Raw genomic sequence first — 22,497 nt, forward strand, 5'->3', positions numbered from 1 at the left:
AGACAGTTCGTCCCAAAAACGTTATGTCTCTTGGTCACTTTGACTCTTACAAGTGTTACTCACTCTTTCTATTTCGCAGTGACTTTTCCCCCACAGTGCTTTTGGCAGATTGGTAATCTGGCATTCATTTGGTATCAGAATATGATGTCAACACTGACACGAACTCAGAAATGACAAGAAACCCTTAGAATCACATATTAATTCATGTTTTGGTAAAATGTTTTTATGCAGTTTACAATTTGACAAACGTATGACACATAAATGTCATCCAGTTGCTATGCCATCAGGAAGCCGGACGTCATGAGTGTAGCTCGGTCTGCAGTCTGACTGCTGGTCATGTCTGGGGAAGAGCCGAGACTGTGAAAGCTGCAGCTCCAGACAGCCTGGGGAAAAGGGGATATCCACAAACTCACTCCACTGGGTAGAAACAGGAAAATGTGTTTCTTTTCTGAATGATTTTCTGTTCATTTCCTTAATTCAAAAGGACGTCCTGTGTAATGTGAAATCTCATTCCAACATGGCAGAATTTGTGAACACCCTTGTCTTCGTTTTTGACACCAATACCTTCAGCTTTCATTTTGTTGTTTATTTTAACGCTTGGATGTGTACACTCCAGAGGCCCCCTGCCCCACTTCGTATATTTGCATGCCATGAAAATTTCATGAGAGCTTTTTGTGCTCATAATTTAGAGGTATTTTAAGTTATGTATCACACCAAAGTGAAGTCGGGGTCAATAAGAGTGTGAATACATTGTCTCTGTGCTCCTCTAACCCCCATTATGGAATACAGAATGTGGCCCTGACTACTTTAATTTCCTTTTTTGTTTATTTGGTCTCGCGGCGTCTTCTGAATCTGAATGCAGCTCCGTCCCCTGGCAGACTGCCGCCCCGCTGCTGCTGAGAGTAGTTTGCGTCTAATTGAAAAGCAGTTTTTCCCACCACAGGCAAAAAGGTCAAACCACATTGAATGGTGAAGATGAAATTACTAATGACGGATTCCTTTAGCACTGCTTATTGGTCACAAAAGGAGCTAACAGTGAAGAACTGGACACTTTACAACAGGTTTAGTCCTACCGATGCATGAATGGCTGAGATTTTTCTTTTTAGGAATTAAAAATTGTCACAGCAATTTTTCCCTATTATTGTGAAATCAGAAATGTTTCTTAAATGAAAAGAATGGAATGGAGGAATCTCAAAGCAACAAACAAAACAAAAAATTGGGTCTACTATTACATCTGTCAACATATAAGTTAAATAAAATAAAATATTTAAAAGATAACATAAGTTATCAACTCCATGTATTTTCCAAAGAGTCACATAGTATTTTGATGTGTGTGTGTGTGTGTGTGTGTGTGTGTGTGTGTGTGTGTGTGTGTGGGTGGGGGTAGTGGTTTGGATGTCCAGAGCTGCATCACAGAACGCTACAAACCTAAAGCTAAAAACCAAGTGAACACATTTCACTTTATTTTTCCGCCAGATACCTGCAGCGAACTAAGCATGCCTTTTATCTGACAGACTTTCTCTCGTCTCAGGACTGACTGAGAGTGAGAGCTGAGATTCTTCATTGAAGTCTGCTTGATGCCATGATGCAAAACCCCCCTTGCCCTTGGAGGACAGGGTGCATAGCAACACGCTTCCTCGTGGGTGTCTGCAGTAGGCCGGCGGAGGAGCGGTGTGCATGATGGAGGGAGGAGGTGGGTGATGGAGAGGAGAGACGGTGGGTGATGGGGAGGAGAGACGGTGGGTGATGGAGATGAGAGGAGGTCAGAGAGAGAGGAGAGGAGGTCAGAGGTTGAGAGGAGAGGCGTTGGGTGATGAAGAGGAGAGGCGTTGGGTGATGAAGAGGATGTGGGAGATTGCGAGCCAGGCTGGATGGTGTCCTTATCCCTGCCCTTTGAAAGTCTACCAGTGATGAAGAATAGGTCATGCCAGTGACAAGCATAATTAGATGTAGGAAAGGCAAATTTTTGTTCGGGAAAATGGCACTAATTTGCTCACAAATCCAGTACCTTTTTTGGTATGCTAAAGCACATATGCCATATTATCAAGGACATGCTTTATTGGCTTTTATTGCCATCTGTTCTCTCCCAACATCAGATTCCTCTGTAAAACTTCTCTAGATGCCCGTGTAGAGCATTTTCCTGGTTATTTTCCAGTCTAATAATCTTGTGCTTCTGTTTAAGCTGGTAAAGACCTATCCTAAATCACATGTAAACGTTGAAGCGTCAGTTGCAGTTTGTTTATTGTTATTGTGCAAATTGGGAACAGCTTGGGAAAACAGATTTCATGCTCTGTGCATTAAATGTTTTAAACACGTCCACTGCAGCACACGCTGAAAACGCTGCTCACTCCCCAGTGTTGGTAATTAATCAGTTCAGCTGCTTTGTACATAAGCTGAACAATCAGACATGTTAGGATGGCACTTGCTGTGTTAATATCTCTAGTTAATCAAGCCTCTGGATAAAGCCATGTTCCTTGATAAGAATACCTCTCAAATAATGTACCTTCTTCTTCTGACAAAACACTCTTTTGCCTTTTCGTAAGGTGAGATGTCGGTGTGGAGGTCTCACTAGGAGCCTATCACAGCCTGCCAGGATGAGGCAGGGAGACGGGGAAACAGAGAAGCCTGCCGTGCTCTTATCATCTGATACTATTAGTGCCGATGTTCTGTTTTATCAACTGGTTGTGCACCATGACCGGAGGCTCGGTCAATCTAACACCTCAGAGAGGGAGGCCAGCACCTCGAGAACAGAAAGGCACAGACAGATCGGACTGAGTGTCAGACCTTTAAAGGAAGAGAGAAAAAGAGAGGGAGAGACAGAGGGAGAAGCAGAGTGTTAGGAGACAGAGACAGACGTCTTAGAAGGAGGTGACACGGGGAGCTGTCCTGTTCTTCCTTGATGAATCTCTCTTGGCTGTGCGGTGTACACCACATCTCATGCAAGTGAACGTGCAGACCAAACCAAGAAAAACATTTTACAAATACATTTTTATGAATGAAACAGAGCTTTAATACTAATTTAATTCATAGAATGTTTTATGTAAGCTAAAATCCACTATCTAATAATATCTAATTTAGGAATAAATGTACTTACCAAACTATTAACTGGTAGTTATGCTGAACTCCTTCTTTTTTGTTGCATGAAGCTTTTAATTTTTTATGTTATGAATTTATTGCAATAAAGTGGACCTCCATTTTCTATTAATGGTCCAGCCTATAAATACCTGGACAATGTAATTTTTTGTAACCACCCAAAACACTATAACAATTAGTTTTTTTTCAGCACCAAAAGTGAAATATATGTGACTGTCTGCTGGCTTGAACATCTACTAAACACTGAAGGCAAAAAGCCCCCAACACAAGCAAGCACTGAAAGGGCTACATGGAGACCTGTCAGGAGACCAGTGAGGACACCTGTCAGGAGACCTGTCAGGAGACCTGTCAGGGCAGGAGCAGTAAAGAAGCCCAGGACTGGGTCATGTGTCTGAATCCCACATATAAGACAGCCATCCACTACAAAGGACTTCACCTCATAGCGTCCATTTAATTCAAAATTAATTGTACTTTAGAACAAAGTCAAAGCAACAGTCCCTGACTGGCCTGGAAACAGGGACTGTTCTGACAGATCTGGACAAAGGGACTGCTCTGACTGGTCTGGACACGGGGACTACTATGACTGGTCTGGACACGGGGACTGTTCTGACGGTCCTGGACACAGGGACTGTTCTGACTGGTCTGGACACGGGGACTACTATGACTGGTCTGGACACGGGGACTGTTCTGACTGTCCTGGACACAGGGACTGTTCTGACTGGTCTGGACACAGGGACTACTATGACTGGTCTGGACACGGGGACTGCTATGAGTTTAGACAAGGTAAACAGACAAACAAGGAAACAAACATATCAAAGTATCAGAAAACAAGTTATGTAGATACAAGTGAGCCTTTAATATGTGAATGGTAAAAAACATGGGAAAAGCTATTCATCAAAATAAAGAAGAGGAGTGAGGTTGGGGGAGGATAAGATCCTGCAGTTTCTCACTGCCTTATCTGGGAGCAGAAGAATAGAAAAGAATAGAATCTTCTATTATAATTGAAATGTTTATCTGTTGACTGAAACAACAGGCATGTGGAGCCTTTGTCTCTTATACCTCACACAGATCCCTGTTCACACACTGCCTCTGTTCCACACAGCAAGCAGCAGGCTAGCTATGCTAGGAGATGTAAACACACAGAAAGTACAATGAAAGAGATATCAAGCAGCAACGTAGAAACAATGACAGTGTCAGGTTTCATTCTTGGCTTGTTCTGTTTATTCTAATTGTATGATTGTTTATATTTTGTGGAAGATTTTAAAATATTTCAACATTAGTATATTTAAATGTCTAGACCAGGGGTACTCAACTGGCGGACCGCGGTCCGGATCCGGACCCGAACGCAGTCCTGTCCGGACCCAATCTCATTCCTGATTAACTGGATACGGACCAAAACAAAACCGTAGCATTTATATCAGGGCTATTGAAAAAACACTCCGTCACGAGTGTACGTTTGCCACCCCGCTCAACAACTTACGTTCGCCCCCCCCCCCCCCCCCCGTCACGAGTGTACGAGGGTCAGCGCGGCGAAAATAACGTAATCGCTGAGGGTCCGCGTGTGCGCGAGTGCCTCGCGCGCTGTCGGTTCGCGAGGTCGTGCACCTCCCGAATTTTGTAACTTCGCGCGCGCCGCGCTTCAGCGCAATGAACAAAGTCACGTTTTCAGGGTTCATACACCTTTATAAGGTGGAGTTCAAGCACTTGTACGTCACTTTCAAGGTCCATTTCAATATTTCCCAGCATGTTAAACATAATTAAGTTAAATATTTATACATATACTCGAAATAATTCGCTTTTTATCACATTATTTAATGGTTGTTTATTTTAAAAACGCCCAATCTTCACGTTCTCATGTTTCGTCCTGGAATTACAAGAGGCTCGTATTTGTTAACCTAATACAAGAGAACTATTCAGTCAGACAGATTTGTTGTGAAACCAAGTAGTTACAATTTCAAGCATTTTAAAGTACTTTAACCTAAATTCCAGCACTTTTCAAACCTGAAACACATAGCAACATTAAAATTGGTCAGGTAAATGTTCATTCCACTGTTTTGAGGGGTGTTTCTACCACATATCGTTTCGGACAAAACACCACAACCCCCCCCCCCCCCCCCCCCCCCGGACCTCAGGTCAAAGGTATCTGCCAAAATTGGACCGCGGACAAATTTAGTTGAGTACGCCTGGTCTAGACTATGTCCAAATATCAGGCCACAAATTATTTTATAATTAATTTCCACTAAACAGCTCACTAGAGAACTTATTTATTGATCCTTTTTGATTCTGGGCTCTGATCAGACCTATGTAAATTGAGCTAATTAGGAAAGGCTGTGTTTCCCTTTACTGGCCTGGTTGCTACTCTAAGGATTCATTGCTCAGAATTCTAGCCAGGGGTTTAATTTGTGAACATACACCCCAAATGCTCAGTTTTCTATCATCTGAAAATACATGCAACGTTTTTCATAGACAGCTTGCAGCCTGCGATTACTTTTAATCCTTTAGCCTGATCTTTGCACCCATTTCTCTCTCACAAGCACACCTTGTTCTATTTTTTGATTTGCAGTTAATTCACCTCAAGGGTGTGTACCCTCAGTCCAGTTCCCACCCAAACATCCGTCTTCATTCTGAGGCCATGTCTGATTGAGCTGAGGCTTCGCTCCTGGCTGGAGTCCATGGACATTTGAATGTCGCTGGTTCCTGACTGCATGTACAGCACCAGAGCCTGGGAACTAGCACACATTAGCCTGGCCCACTTAGATTAAAGATCAAGGACACTTCTGTCATATAGACATTTAAACATGAAAGCTTTAGCAAAAAAACACTTAGAAAAATAGAGTGAAATGTCCCATGGACAAATGAGGAAAGATTTTAAGGTTCTACAGTCCTAAGGTTCCCCATAGTGTCGGGGGGTGGGGGGGGGGAGGGGGGTGGCTATAAACTCAGACCAAAGCTATAAACATATTTGACATTTTCTCATCATACTCTGATTGCAAATCACAGAATAGACCTGCAAGAATGTCCGAACCTGCGAGTAACTTGTTACTTCATGACCTTATAAAAACCCCTAAAGCCTCATGACTTCATCCACCGTCATAGTTATTCAGTGTAAATGATCATTTCATATTACTCTAACTGCATATCTCTGCATTCGGGCTGATGACTTTGACGACGGGATAAATTACAGGATAACACTGATGGGATAAGTGTTTAATACATACATCATTTGATATTATTTTAAATATCACATCGAGTATTTTTCTGCATCATTTGGAATAAACGGTAAGGCAGGTGGAGAGCTAACCACATGATGCTTCAGTTTTTTTTTTTTATGTGAGCGTGTGAGTGCTGTAATTACCTGTAGCATGTGTCCTCTGTGTTTGGTTGGTAAGGTAACAGAGGCCAGAGGCCGGTAACCGAGGTGGCCATGGGAGCATAATGTGCCATTGCTCTTGTCTGTACCTAGACACCACGAAGGGGCAATATGCTAATGGAACACAGATGATGATTATCAGCAATTATGATGATTAAATTAGCGGTTAGAACATCATGCCCCATCCGTCCCCTCTAAAGGGAGTGTTCCTGTACTTGTAGCTCAGCCAGAGCACGCACAGCTAGGTAGGAACATCATTAATGTCGTGGATTTGATTCCCAAAGATCATAGATGCTGTTGTACTAATGAATATGTAAGTGGCTGTAAACGAGAGCAAATCTTATGCTGTACTGTTTTCTGAAGAACAACTTTATATCAGTTGACGTGTAATTGTTCTAAGACAATTTTTGTGAAATGTATTCCTCGTTTCAGATTTCAGACCATCCTGTGTTCAGTGATGATGCAGCTAACCTGAGTTGATATTAACAATAGTCACAAGCAAAAGGACATTTGGTTGGTGTGCACGGTGCAACACGTACATGTCCAAAGAGCCTTACTGGAATGAGTCAGACCCCAGATTGCTGCATGAGGCTTGCATAAGGCTTGCATGATGAATGGAGGGATTTCTTAAACTCAGATAAAGAGAGAACAGGTAAGATATACATCGAGCACTTGACAGCTCCTTTAATGGGCAGTTCTGTGCACTTCTTACACCAGGGAGGCACCAGAAAACCACAACCTAACACACAAATAGAACACGTAACTTATTATAGCGGATTAAAAATGATGATCAGTCTAAGAAATTAGATTTCAATCTAAACCTGCTCAAAATAAATTATATAAATCAATTTGGCTTCCTAGTGGATTTTATGTTGATGTGTTGGTGAGAAATCACACCTAAAGTTAGTGCAATTAATTTTTTAGTTTTCCATAATTCTTCATGTTGGCAGTTCCCCTATGTTTCAATCTATTGCATGGTCACAAAAGGTTAAATCATTAGACAATTTAACATGGCAGCACTTTTGACTGTGTGGGCGTGAGGAACATCACCAAACAGTTGGTTTTCATCGAGCGTGATTGTGTCATCATAGCAGACTACAAATTAATCAAATTGATTTTTTAAAAATTTCTCCCCATAAAATTGTTTAAACGTTGCTCATCTGCATCCTGCTCTTTGTTGATGACCCCTGACTGGTTGCTGTCCATGATTCTGGTAACTAAGATCGTGACCTATCACATTTTCTGGGATATTTAACATACACGTCTACACTTACAAATATGCATCTGTTCAAAATGTCCTGTTTTTTTCTGGAAACGTGTACTCAACAGCAATTATTACTGTCTCTTTGTCTTAGATATATATGTTTGGGACGGAGGTCCCTCGTCCTTCGTACATACATATACAGATCAGGACACAAGACTCACACAAGAATCATCAGCTGCGCAAGCAAAGTGTTCCTAACGTTCTATGAGGTGATACCAGTTTATGTATAAAGTAGTAGGTGTTTAAATCACAACATTAATTCTAACAGATTTTACAGTTATTTACAGGTATTTCTTGAGATTTCTGTCTTCCTTGTTCCTGATGTTGCTTTCACTGGATTGCTACATCTATCACTATAGCTTTCACTATGTCCAGTTGGTTAGCCGTGACCATTTTGTCTGTCTGTATCTGAAAGTCCCACCGGATCTTTGCTTGGTCATTCTCCACCACCTTAGGTGGTGTATCCCAATTTGACCTTTGATTTTTCAGCCTATAATCGACACAGATGTTTCTGTTTTCCATGTTGAGTATGTGGCTGATTGTTGCTCCGTTCCATAGCCAGTAGCCATAAACACTCTTGGTGATTTCACCAAGCCTTGGCTGCAGGTGGACAGGACATCTCCTCGGCAAGTTTCTTCATCTGTACAGCCAAGAGCATCCGGATACTCCTGCATACCTGAGCACACCTGCACAGTATGCTCAGGACTCCCCGTGCCAGGCAACCAGTGGGCTAACCTCATTTGAGTGCATCCTGGAATATGAGCCTCCTGTGTACCACTGGAACCTGCCCATGTCCTATCTGCCTGCAGTACTGCCCTGCTTTCAGGAGATCTGGGAGGATACCCACCTGGGAGGATACCCAGAGTAACCTTTGACCTCAGAGGATCCCTGCATTTGGTGTTGTATGTTTAGCCTGTTTTGTCTCATGTTTAGTTTTATTTTTTCTGGTTGTGTTTGGTCAAGTTTTCTTACCTGGCAGGGGTGAGACCATGATCAGGAAGGTGGTTCGCCCAAGGTGAGGCTTAGCCATTGCACTCAGGCTGTGCTGACCCTTGCGAATTCCCCAAATGCGGTAATCTCGACTGCATAATTTCTGGTAGTGTGGGACTGCGTTCACGCTCTCTCCTGATTTTTTGGGGCAGTCATGGCCTGGTGGTAGGAAACTGGTCTTGTGACCGGAGGGTCGTGGGTTCAATTCCCAGACCTGAGGCCATGACTGAGGTGCCCTTGATCAAGGCACCTAACCCCAACTGCTCCCCGGGCGCCGGGCTAGGGCTGCTCACGGCTCTGGGCACGTGTGATCCACAGCCCCCTAGTAATCACTAGTGTGTGTGTGTTCTGACTGCACAGATGGGTTAAAAGTGGAGGACAAATTTCGATTGGGGTGTAAAAATCACAATTGACAAAATACGGCACATTTACATTTCTTTCATGTATCTGTTTTCCTTAGTGTAATCTAAGTCTCTTCATGTTGGTTATTGTTTTGTCTGACTACCTACCTGATATGACCATGGTCTATTTAAAAGACTCTAGTTATGGATTTGTTTTTAATAAATCTCACTCCTTTCAGAACTTGCGTCCGCCTCCTTTTCGCCCAACGCCTAGGGCGTTATGTCTAGAGCAGTCTGCCGGGAGATCGGGCATGGGTGGCTTCAAGAGATGGCAGCTGGTTCCTGGATTTCTTTCATGCCGAAATCCATCAACCAGAAAACCTCCAATCACAACTTACAACCACTGCACTGTTCCCAGTCACCTGTTTTATTAGTAATCACCTGTTCCTTGTTAAGTTCCACAGGTACCCATCTCCAGTGCTTCACTATCGAGCCACCACAGTGGTCTTCTGAGCTTCCTACTTGCCTCTGTTAAACATCGCTTTTCTCTGTGTTTGCTAGTGCTACCACGAGCGCCCTACATCGCTTTACTCTGTGTTTGCTAGTGCTACCACGAGCGCCCTACATCGCTTTACTCTGTGTTTGCTAGTGCTACCATGAGCGCCCTACATCGCTTTACTCTGTGTTTGCTAGTGCTACCATGAGCGCCCTTTGTCTTTTTAAAATTGCTCCTTATTTCCTCTCTCACCTTCATGAGAGTATTTAACATGTCACAGTTTAGGTGCCTATAAATGACGCGTTGAAGCATGTTTTGACACTAGGTTAGCTTGTCAGTTTTGCTACAAGTGGATGTATTATCAGGTGCTTTGTTCCTTGGTGTTCTATGTTGTCAATAAGCACATAGAGGTTATCTATTCTTTAGTTAGTGTCAGTAGTAGAACAATTAGCTTTGTACATGAGGGGGAGTGTGATGGGGAGGTGTGAGCACAGGCTATTGGTCGATGGACTGAAGTGTGAAACTGGAAATTGCTACCAGATGTTGAGAGAACACTGCAAGTCCCTCAGTGTACCAAGTTAACGAAGCCAGATATGGTGTTCTTTTCAGAAATGTAAACAGATAATTAGTTTTTGTAAAGTACTGTCTACTTTGTTTACAGAAAGTATTTTTTTTACAAAGTTAACAGTTCCATTCAATTATGTAGTTTGAATAAAGCTTGAATAAAGGAAGCAGGGGCAAGATGCATGATAGATACAGGAACCAGAACAATACTAGTTAACCACATATACAGAATACCAACCAAACAGGACAGACAGGACTCAGAGACAACATAAAGCAAACATCTACAAACCTGGAAGACGAGTCAATTATGAAACACGGAGACTGGGGAACATGGTGCTACGTACAAAGACCAGCAAACAGGGTTAAAACAGGGTTTTAAAGACACAGTGAAATGAGAAATTATAGCCTACAAGATACAGCTATGAACATTAATGAGGCGGAGTTACAATTGCAAAGGGTGTGACATCAATGAAAACAAAAGCACATGGAATACCAAAACAGAAAGAGAGAGGAGGGGCTAAACAGAACATGACAAGACCAGGGCTGGACTGGTAATCTGGGCCCACAGTCCTGAGGGGCCGATGGATTTTTTTTTCCTCCCTTTTTTTCCTTAGAGACCGGCCCACAATTTAGAGGGGGAGGCCCATTGGCCCATCTTCAATATAGACAGTGGACTGAACCAATCAGGATATAGGACGAAAGCGACCCCACCCTTTCTCTGCGTGGTCCGCTGTAACTGCCGCTACGTTCAGTGTTGAGCGTGTTGTTAAAGGAGAGGCAGCACGGAGCAACAGAAGCTGCAGAAAGAGGGTGCGGAGAAGTTACGCGCGAAGAAATTGAAGAGTCTCAATGTAGATGCCACAAAATGTGTAAAAATCACAGACATGTTCGCTGCTGTAGCCTCCGCGTCCTCTGTAGGTGAAGACAGCAGCAGCAGACAGGGAGAGCAGCAGCCAGAGATGCAGGTGTGTGAAAGAGAAACTGAGGGACAGACTGAGAGGGAAAGTGTAGTACGTAAGCAGGTAGTAACGTTAGGATAGCACAGGGACTTTATTACATGAGAATGATGAGCAATGGCGATTGATTCATATTAATATTGGTATTTGCATACTTCCCAAAATCTGGCAGCCACGCGCGCTTATTCTGATAAAATAGCAAATGGTCAAGACTGAGAAGTGTTGGATGAGCAGCAAGTGTCTATTTTAGGCTATCATAGCATTTTAGATATTTAAGTTAAAGGTGTGTTGAAAGGCTGTTATAGTGGTTTGTATTTGTAGCCTCTGCTGTGGTTCAACATGTTTTAAAAACTCAAACAAGTGAAATTACAGATTTTAAAACTTATAAATGATAAATAAAAGTTATGCAATTTAAGCATGACTGCAATAAGTGTAAAAAAAATATAAAAGATTGCAAAAAAATTGCAAAAGATATGCCCACACTGAATAAGAGTAAAACTGTGTCAAATGCTTTTAAGACATTAGAAGAATTAGAATTGAACTGTTATATCAGAGATATTCAGAAAATACATATTAGAGATGATTTCAATAAAATCATAAAAGTGATTGTGATATAATAATGCTAAGATTGAATTCAATGACTTTAACCAGTAATTTTTTTTATTATTTTTTTTCTCTGTCATACCCCACATACATAAATCACAAATCGGTTGTGTTCCGCTAATTATTAGGGGCCGGTCTAAACCAAAAATGCCAGGGCCGATTTTTTGTCCCAGTCCAGCCCTGGACAAGACTGACAGGTGGGGATGGAGCCAAATGTGATAGGTGATTTTAGTTATTTGAGTTTTGTAGCCTTTTCTATCAGCTTAAAACAATTCTCTAAACTCTCATCAAGAAGATCTTTGACAGAACCACTACTAACCAGATATTTGTAAGTGACTTGTCACTTATTTCTTTCAGTTGTTTTTCTGCTAGAAAAAGACCTTTAATTTTATTTTATTGATTGATTGATTGATTGATTGTAAGAACATCTTGCAGCTTAGTAGATCTCCAGGTAGAAACACTGATAGGAATGACATGAACCCTGAACTCTGAACTGGCACGGATGACATGAACCCTCTCTAATTGGTCCTGAATTTCATTACTTATAAATTAGCGTTTGAAGTGTTCTGTTGGTCAGAAATCTTGTCATTTGCATGGCAACTATTATATGCATGGCAACCATCATTTGCATCATTTGCATGGCAACCATCATTTGCATGGCAACTATGGACTCGTGCCAGGATTACATTTGGGGGTTTTCATGAAGGGGTTTCTCTCAGAGATCCCATAACTCATCATTTTGACAAAAGTTTTCATTATGATATTATAAATGATAAGCCTATTAAAATTAAGTTTCCCAATAATTTGAGACACCAAGTGATAATCCTGAGAATGCTTCTTGGTATGAGACAGTAATGAAAAATGATGGGAAAATGACTCATTATTATGAGATACTAAGTAGTAATTATGAGAGTATTGGTAATTTCAAAAGAATATACAATGTAAGTTAGAACTGATACTAACTGCTAACATAATTTCAATTACTTATTAGCTGTCATGTTGACTGGCTATTGTCAGCTATCATGCTGAGATATTTCTTGAATTTCCTCAGAATAGCATCAGAAACTACATACTGAATATGTATCTATATGGTAAACTGTTTGGCCATTAAAATATTTCTAATTAATGTGCCTTTGAATTTCATCTGAGGTTCATTTGAAATTTAGTGCAATGCATCAGAAAGCTTTGTGAGAGCTTGATTATTAATAAGAGTTATTATTTAATGTTATTTAATGTATTATTATTTAATTTCTTAAACTAACCTAGTCATTTGACGGACTGTCTACCCTTATGTGACACTTTTACTCAGATGCCCGCTGACGTCCAAGGGAGGTTTCTCTGTTCGAATTGCATTAGGCTACTTTTGACAGGTTCTTTATCTGTCCTTCCCTTGACCCCTTACTAGGGCTCTTTATCTGTCCTTCCCTTGACCCCTTACTAGGGCGTCAGCGTAGTCAGTGTGGTATGGAATGGATTTGTGACAGTGCAACTTTAGCACAGGTTCTAGTCCACGGCCTTGAGTTCTGTCTCACAGCCTTGAGTTCTGTCTTGTGTTCTTTTCTCTCTCTTAATGTGTCCTGCTGTGACATGGACACTGAGTCACCCAGTTGGGCTCTGAATCAGTCCTCAGTAACGGTTCATGGCTGTCTAGTCTCTCTGCTCCTCCCCCACCATTTCTTCATCTTTCTTCTCTGAATGCTTACTCCTCTTCCTCCCTCACTCGTTCAAGTACAAAAAAAAAACATTTCAAGTACATAGATGAAGAAGTCATGATAGAGCATGAATAAGGAGTTGATGGCGGGATAAAGAGAAAGGATTAAGAAGACAAGGACAACCACACTGAATGGGGACACCCAAAATGGGGAGACACAGAAAAGGGGGTTTGGGGGGTTGAATCATCACCTTTTGACAATCTTCTCTTGTTTTGTGTTAACTAACATTATTGAATGTTACAGTGTACCTAAACTGTACTGAGATGCTAGCACCACTTTTCCATTACACAACCCAGTTACACAATACACAACATCACAACTGTTGATGTGTAATGCATGCACACCCAAATGAGTACCTATCCACAATCCATCACTCCTTCTCCACCTCTCTTCTCTTGTGTTCTCGTTCACTATTGACAAATGTCAGTGGATTGTTAGTTTAGCACACAGGAACCAGACCTGCAGGGTTTGTCGCTCATTAAAGGGAATCATGGGAAAAACACCATATCACACCATAGGACTCTAGTAGCACCGGTGACTTCACCTCTCTCCCCATTTTAATATGCGTGTAATATACTCCTGTAGCATTTAATTGTGAAAGGCTGGTTTAGTGTATTATGTGGAATGAAATTACCTTTTGACATTTAGTCTATACTTTTGCTCATGGTGGACACAATCTGGTATGCTCTCATTTTAGTACTTTGTTTCCCAAGTAAACAAACAGGTTGACAGGCATCCAACAGTGATCGAGTTCTTCAGCATATTGTAATAATAATAGGGAGAGTCTTAATGGTCTCTGTGAGTTTACTCAGTTTCATGCAGTTCATGTTTGATGTCTAATGATTCTCCATTTGTGTTGTCCAAAATATTTTTATCTTCAGTTTTGTGGTATGTGGTTATTTCCTGTGCCTTCACACAGAGATGTGTGAATTTATGTGTTTACAACAGAATGTATGCTCTTTAACATCTTCAAACTCAAATCAAACTCAAAACTAAATTCTCTCAACCTTTAAGTTTACACTAGGTGTATGGATTTCTGTATTGGCTGTGCACTAGCTGTAGGTGAAGGTTCGCAGTGATTTACAGCAGAGTAGCGCTTAATTTCTTGTGCAGAAATTAAGTATTACTTTTACGCACATTAATGCAACTGGGTGTTCAGCTGTGTTACTGCTATAATGACATTGTACTCACATTTGTAAGAGTAACACAGTAAGGCATACAAATTGTTTCACACGCCATCAAGCAAAGGTTTCATTTCATCTTTAATGGCTTCATTTTCAATTTCTAAATGAACCCTAATCACCAAACCTTTAATTTGTTACATGAATTTATATCAACAAATGCTCTTTTATTATAATGATATTTGCCTATTTCCATTCACTCCTCCTTGAGGCTGGTTGATGGCCGTTTCAGTCTCATGGAGTTCAATAGTTCTGTGACATCTGACTGTAATGTCTGAAACATAAGGTTTTGAGGGGAATCTTTGTAAGCAGAATTTGGGTCAAATCCAGAGAGGGCAAGCCAGTAAAACGCAATCTAAAGTAAAAAAAAATGAAGAACACAGTCAGAGCCAAATACAGGGGTTATACAAAAGACAAAAAGAGAAACCAGGACATGGCACAAAGTAGAAGAAGACACAGGGATATAAAACTTGGTATGCTTTTCCAAAAGGTAGGCAATACTTCCCAAGAGTATGTGGTGGGTACCTTGATATATATATAAAAATCCGTGAAACAAGGTACAGGTGTTACTAATAATGAGGAGAGGAGGATATAGTGAAGCGGACTGAGGCATTCTGGGAATTGAAGTCCTCTGGGTCTTCATACATGACATTACCTTGACATGAACATGACTTCATTCTGCTTCTAAATCCATGTCTCTTTTGACATCCAGTATCATTTGTTTTTTTTTTCCCTTGTGCCACCCATTTGCCCTGTGAGCTATTCCTCATTGGTGTCCTCCCTGTCCCATCCATCCATCCATCTATCCATCCATCCATCTATCCTATCTTGTCTCTGAGGACTTTTGTTAAACTTGTACTGCATTATCAACAAAAAGGTCTCGACCCCCACTTGACTGCTGGGACTGGAGACACTAGTGAGACGAGCAGTGTCTACGTCCCTGTCCCCATGTTTTGGGACTGGAAACACTAGCGAGACGAGCGGTGTCTGCGTCCCCGTCCCCGTGTTTTGGGACTGGAGACACTAGCGAGACGAGCGGTGTCTGCGTCCCCGTCCCCGTGTTTTGGGACTGGAGACACTAGCGAGACGAGCAGTGTCTACGTCCCCGTCCCCATGTTTTGGGACTGGAAACACTAGCGAGACGAGCGGTGGCTACGTCCCCGTCCCCGTGCTTTGGGACTGGAGACACTCGCGAGACGAGCGTTGTCTGCGTCCCCATCCCCGTGCTTTGGGACTGGAGACACTAGCGAGACGAACGGTGTCTGCGTCCCCGTCCCCGTGTTTTGAGGCGGAGGTGCAGATGGCCCCGGTTCACTTATTTTCACTTATGCTCCTACGGCAACAGCTCACATTATACTGTCAAGCTCAGTATGTTGTGTATTGTCTCCTAGTAGACCGTCTCCCTGTCTCCGTCAGTCTGGATGTGGTTATTCTCTCCTTTCTCATTCTTTCAACATGCCAGATAAAATTCCAACAGTGATTTTGTTCTGCTTGAACATAAAAAAATACATATATATATCTACAGAAAGAGCTTGTGTTGCTCTGTGCTCAGTGTAGTGTGTCTTTTGATATCAGTTTTTATGTCTTTTATGCAGCAGGCAATCCTGTCTAAAGGTAGCGCATTTTTAAAGTGAATTCTCGTTCTGGTCTGTTTCATGTGCGGAGCTTTACAACTTGAAACAAAACTGGAAACACATCAAAGACTGAGCGGTATGGTAAATGCTCTTGTACGTGCCTGTAGCACATTTGTATTTTATTCATCATAAGAGTACATGCTCTTCCGTCCTTTGTACTTCATGAATACAGTCACGCATGGAATAGATTTCCCTGCTTTTATTCCTGTGCATTTCCTTGACATACTGGGCCAGTTTTTTGGAGCTCACTTTGGTGATTTGTTTGTAGAATTTCATATAACTTAGCAAAATAGTAAGGTGAGGTCTTTGACTGTCTTCACGTTTGCTGTATACCTAGGGTGGATACCAGTCAAACTGGCTTATTTATGTTAGTGTTTACCATTTATGGCTGGTGCTGAATATAGTCAATAATGTTTGATAGCTTTATGGATGAGTGTGAGGAGAACTGATAGCCAGCTTAGTGGTGATAAATGAGTTTTCATGTCTCCATCATGCTACTAAAAAGAAAATGCTTACAGTTAAAGCCACTTTGAAACAAACATTCTACTTTTTCACTGTAAGAATAGTCACAATATAGTTGAAACAACACTTGTATTTAGCATGACCAGACGTGTCTTTCTTAAAGACCAAAATAACATACTTTTTAAGAAAATAACTTCTTGACATAGAATAAATCTTTGATTCTATGAGGCTAGAGGGATCTAATGAGACCATTAAGTGCGTCTGTTTTAATGAGCACATTACCCAGAGACGTGAGGACATAATATTGCTACAAAGGTCTCAGTTGCAGTATAGTGTGTATGGGTGCACTGTGTGATGTCATGGTCCTGGACAGTACCTTACACCCCCCCTAGTCATACGTCATATGCTGACAGCTGGCAGGGCCAGACTTTGGTGAAGACCCAATCAGTAAGGGGCTGATTAAATCTGTGCTTAAGTGTGTGTGTGTGTGTGTGTGTGTGTGTGTGTGTGTGTGTGTGTGTGTGTGTGTGTGTGTGTGTGTGTGTGTGTGTGGCAGCAGGGAGCAGAGGTTAACCCCGTGCCTTTGTGTGGATCCACCATCACATCACTCTCTTCAGGGGTGACTCAGGGGAGTTGATGTGCATGTGCGTGCATGTGCGTGCATGTGTGTGTGTGTGTGTGTGTGTGCGCGTTTGTGTGGGTGTGGGTGTGCATGAATGTGTGTGTGTGTGTGTGTGTGTGTGTGTGTGTGTGTGTCTCTTGGGTAGAGGGTGACAGAATGTGCCACTGTCTACAATCACAGGGATCTGGTATTGAGGTTAGGCCATCTGTCCTGTCATTATCACACTGCGTTCATCTACAGGTCTGTTGTGCAGAAGCACATTTGTTTCTTTCTTTTTTGTTCTTTTGTTCTGAGTTCCAATGAATCTGCATCAGCGTTCTGCATGCTCACCTTTATCGTCATGGCCAGAAGCTTTGCTGAAGGTGACATGTGCCTGGGGGGGGGGGGGGGGATCAAGGACTTTTAGGTTAATTTTCCCATTAAGCAGCAAAAATTGATTCGACCCTTTTGAATGGGCACAAAACACTCTGCAGTGAGAGCGGGAAGGTCAGCGCAGAAGAGCAGGAGAGTGAATCTCTCTTATGGCTTGACCTGCTTTGCCCTTCATGCATGCAGAACCATCATCATCATGCATCTGGACTCTTATTTTGTTCTAAAAAAATACAATCAGGTTAACTTGTTTACAGGAGTCTGTGATGTGGTATAAAATGTAATTAAAAGTGATACTTCAGATATGTTCTTGAATTAAAGAAAGCAATTTATGGCCTATTGTGGCTTCCCCAACCAATTCTACAGTCTTACTGATATGAACCACTGCTGCACATGAAGAGGCAAGGGGATTTTGGAATTATGAATATGACAAATATATTGATGACCTCGGCTCGTGAGGTCTTTAAAGTACACTCACACTGAGGAATTCTCTTTGAATTGCACAGATTTTTCTTTGTTTCTATATTGTTCACAGATCCATGATAAATACATTTGGATGTGATATTAAGCTTAATGTTTAAATAAAAATTGTACTGATTCACACTATAAAAAGGAAGATAAACTTTGGTTTTTATGGTTCAGGGCCATTATGTCTGCAGTGAGGAAATAGGAGGACCATCTGTTTGTAAGCACTCTGTCCCAGCTGAATTCAGCACCAGGCCCAGAAGACAGAGGGGACATCTCACCCTTTAACCTCATGCCGGTCTACTACACTCCCAACACATGAGATCTGTGCCAGTTACTGTCTGGAAGACCACCAAACACTTGAACCATGAACTGATGCTCCTACAGCTGCTATCATTTACTCCGCAGACCATGTCTGTCATAGAGCCGGGCGGGGACGCGTCCAACAGAAGACACTTACATGCAAGATTTGTTTTTGAAGGGCCCAAAAGAAAAATGGCAACACACACATATGCCAGCAAACATAAAGAAAAACTAGCTGCATTATTGAATGTGGTTATATAAAAGTACATACAGACAGGCTAATCTTGAACTGACAGGCTAATCTTGATCTTGAACTGAACTGAATTGAATTTTGAAAGAAGTTGAGGGAGAGGATTGTGTAAGAACTGACATTCTCTCTTTACAAATCAGTGGTGGGTATGTGTCTAAAGCACACACTAAAGATGATAAAGTGTGAGTGTGTGTGTGTGTGTGTGTGTGTTTGAGTGTGCATGCTCATGAGTGTGTATGCATGATGGTGTGTGTGTGTGAGTGTGCATACTTGTACCTGTATGTGTGCTCATTTTGATGTGTCTAAGCATGAACTTCACAGCAGAAGATTTAATGGTGACTTTAAGGGTGTCAGTTACTGCCTTTAGATTCTTGCTAAAATATTGATTATAATCAGATTAAGGCAATAATCTGAATATTTCAGCTGTCATGTAAACAGCTTAATTGGGTTATCTTAGTCAAATGAATGTCAAAATTTACATAAATGAGGTTAACAGACCTAGATTTCTCATCAGTCTTTGGATTTAATCTGAGATATATACATGCTAATCAGATTTCTGCCAGGGTACACACTAAAGGGTCATAGATTTAATCCACATGCATGTGACCCAGAAACAGCTCTTTTATGACATAATTTTGGGACAGCAATAAAGATAAAAAAAGACACTCAAGGGTGAAAATAAAGCTTAAGGTAATGACGAAGACCAACATCTAAAAACATTTGCACCAAATTAGAAATATAGTCTCCTTCATAAAACCACCCAGTAGCATGTTAGATGTGGAGTTTGTCAGGATGGCAGAAAAAAACACAGTGTTTATATATCCTTTATTGCAGTGTAAGTGGTCCAGGAACAGCATGTACACAGCACTTTCTTAACTGATTTTACAGAACTCGGCCATCAAACAAATGATGTGAACTTGGGTTACTAAAGGAACCACATTATTGCCAATGCATGTAAACACCTTAATTGAAGTGTCAACTTGATCTAGTTATAGTTCTAATAATTCAATTATTGTCCACATGTAAATGCACACAGGGTCTTGATCGCTGCCAGCACATTGCACAGAGGCTGGAGTGTGTACTTCTTATTCAGAGAGAGAGAGAGAGAAGGGAGAGACAGAGGGAGAGAGAGAGAGGGGGGAGAATGGGAGAGAGTGAGAGAGAGGTAGAGAGAGGGATAGGGAGAGATAGAGAGGGAGGGAGAGAGAAAGAAAAGGATAGAGAGGGTAAGAGAGAAAGAAGGATTGTGAGAGAGAGGGAGTGGTAGAAGAATGAGAGAACAGTGTGATATCCACAACACTCCTTACCGGCGGGTTTCCCTCTTTTCTCTTTTTTCTTGTCATTTGTTCCCCTTTTCCTTTTTCCTTGACACCTTTGATGCTGTAGGTAAAACACGGGCTTCCAAAAGGGAAGTCTCCTGAGTGTCTTATTACTTATACACACACACACACACACACACACACACACACACACACACACACACACACACACACACACACACACACACACACACACACACAGAACGTACACACAGAACATACACTCATGTAATTATATAAGCTGCACAAATATGCATGTGTACACAGAGGAATGTTCAAACATGCGGATCAATGCCTTTTTGTGAAATCATCTCTACAAGTTTGTAAGCATTTGATAAACTTGGACTTATTTCTAAATTATTACTGTAATTTACAGCTTCAATGACTGATTCAATTGTTTTGTACAATATATAGGAAAATGCAGCTTAAATAAGAAACTCACAAATTATTCAATACATGCCTTTCATTCATTACACAAATAATGATCAAACCATTTTTACATCTTCAGTAAGGCACCATTGGTAAATTCCGGATGGCCTCAGTCTCTTGTGTGGTAGGTAGCTACAGTTCATGGAACTAGGTTACATTTAAATGAATTAGCACAAAATACCTCCAGCCAAAGCCCTACCCCACATTTCCAGTTACATTTAAATAACTGAGGTGGAGTAAAACAATAGCACAAACTAAAATAAATATACAGCACATTCACTCTTCCCCTCCTACAGTCTCTCCTCCGGTCTCTCTGCAAACAGATATGTGTGTGTTTGTCTGTGTGTGTCATCTTGATCCTGTCATTCATGGCAATTCCTCTAAAGTCATCTGTTGGGCTGAGGGAAACCTTCCTATTTCCTCAAGGATCTGTCGCCTACATCTACAAGTAAGATGGTTGAGGCTCAATTTACAGTTTCTGTCTTGCAAAATCAGTTTCTTTTCTGGAAAGACAAATAAATGAATGTACAATATTAATTTGTACATCCTGCTGTTTAAAACGTCCTGGGCAGTTTGGAGAATGCGTGGTGTAGATCAGTGGACCCAAATACAGGTCACTGCACACACAAGTATGTCCTTGCCGTACGACCTCATATGACCACTGTGCTGAAGGAAATGAGTTTAGATATAAAGAGTGCATAAAGACAAGGGAAATTAATGTTTATTGTTACTATCGGAAATAAATTGCTTGGGCAAAGATGTTAGTGGAAATAAGACCTTGGTTTCAATTAAATTGGGAGTTTATTGGTTTATTGGTAATAATTTTCACTATGCAAACAAACGCTAGCCATGATACATTGCTAGCATCTCCGGAAATGACAGATGAGGAGACTGTTACAGTTCACTCAGGTATTCGCCACACTGGTTAAAGCAATGATCACGTCCTCTAACCAGCCAACACATCTTACAGACAACTAACACATCCTGAAAGCTCCTCCTCCTCTCTGCAACACTTCAATCAAAACAGGAAATACATGATGCAAAACGGTATAATTCAGTCAAACAGAAATACACAGCAGTTCAGAAGTAAACACATACAATACCACTCACAAGCACCTGTGAGTCTCACTACTGCACAGTGCTAAAGAACACCTACTATTATCCACCTATAATGCCTCACTAGTATATACTCTACTATAATGTCTAACTAGTATATACTATTATCCTACTATTATCCACCTATAATGCCTCACTAGTATGTACTCTACTATGATGCCTCACTAGTATGTACTCTACTATAATGTCTAACTAGTATATACTATTATCCTAATATTATCCACCTATAATGCCTCACTAGTATATACTCTACTATAATGTCTAACTAGTATATACTATTATCCTACTATTATCCACCTATAATGCCTCACTAGTATGTACTCTACTATAATGCCTCACTAGTATATACTATTATCCTACTATTATCCACCTATAATGCCTCACTAGTATGTACTCTACTATAATGCCTCACTAGTATGTACTCTACTATAATGCCTAACTAGTATGTACTCTACTATAATGCCTCACTAGTATGTACTATTATCCACCTATAATGCCTCACTAGTATATACTCTACTATAATGCCTAACTAGTATGTACTCTACTATAATGCCTCACTAGTATGCACTCTACTATAATGCCTCACTAGTATGCAGGGACGGAGTGGGCCCCTTTTTCAGCCCGGGAGTTTCATGCCCAAATCCGGCCCAAAATTATTTTTCCCTCCCAATCGGCCCAAACTAGAGATTGACATGAGCCGGCCCATCGGGAATCCTCCTGAATCTCCCGATTAGCCACTCCGGCTCTGTAATGCCTCACTAGTATACTCTACTATAATGACTCACTAGTATGTACTATACTATAACGCCTCACTACAATTACAGAAAAATCATCAGTACACTCACAGTTTGTAAACTCAAGAATGAGAAAACACAAATCCACTCATTTGTTTGATTCTATCCTGTCCCTGATGCTGGGCCTTGTGTGTTCATCAACATCACTGAGAAGATTCTCCCTG

At 41.3% G+C, this 22,497-nt stretch overlaps 1 non-coding gene across 1 annotated transcript; it reads left to right on the forward strand.

Annotated features, from left to right (window-relative positions):
* Nucleotides 1-8,691: 8,691 nt before the first annotated feature.
* LOC143517787 (U1 spliceosomal RNA) lies at nt 8,692-8,855 on the forward strand. Its single transcript, XR_013132048.1, has one exon. It is a non-coding gene; the product is annotated as a U1 spliceosomal RNA (small nuclear RNA).
* The last annotated feature ends 13,642 nt before the right edge of the window (nt 8,856-22,497 follow it).

Source organism: Brachyhypopomus gauderio, chromosome 6 (genome assembly GCF_052324685.1).
Source record: "Brachyhypopomus gauderio isolate BG-103 chromosome 6, BGAUD_0.2, whole genome shotgun sequence".
NCBI lineage: Eukaryota > Metazoa > Chordata > Actinopteri > Gymnotiformes > Hypopomidae > Brachyhypopomus > Brachyhypopomus gauderio.